Source organism: Tupaia chinensis, unplaced genomic scaffold (genome assembly GCF_000334495.1).
Source record: "Tupaia chinensis unplaced genomic scaffold, TupChi_1.0 Scaffold143644_1, whole genome shotgun sequence".
Classification (NCBI taxonomy): Eukaryota; Metazoa; Chordata; class Mammalia; order Scandentia; family Tupaiidae; genus Tupaia; species Tupaia belangeri.
The window spans coordinates 397,400-397,679 of record NW_006203492.1 but is presented as its reverse complement, the minus strand read 5'-3'; positions in this window follow the sequence as shown (position 1 = coordinate 397,679).

Here is a 280-nt window from a genome sequence, read left to right as displayed (position 1 = left end):
CTCTGTCTCTCTTTGTCTTTCTGGCGAGCGCACGTGCCCTATAGCAAATAAATAAATAAACAAACAAATAAATAAATAAATAAATCTCTAAAAGAAAAGTTAAAAAAAATAATTCTAAAAGTATAAAACCACAAGAGCAAAAGCTGAAGAGCCAAGCAACCCCCCGGGGGCAGTCTGTGGTGTGTCTCCGTGGGGTGCTTCGGGGAGACAGAGCTGCCATCTTCTCCCCGAGGTGCTGTTCGCGTCCTGCGAGCTGGGAGTGTTTGGCGTCCTGGCCGAG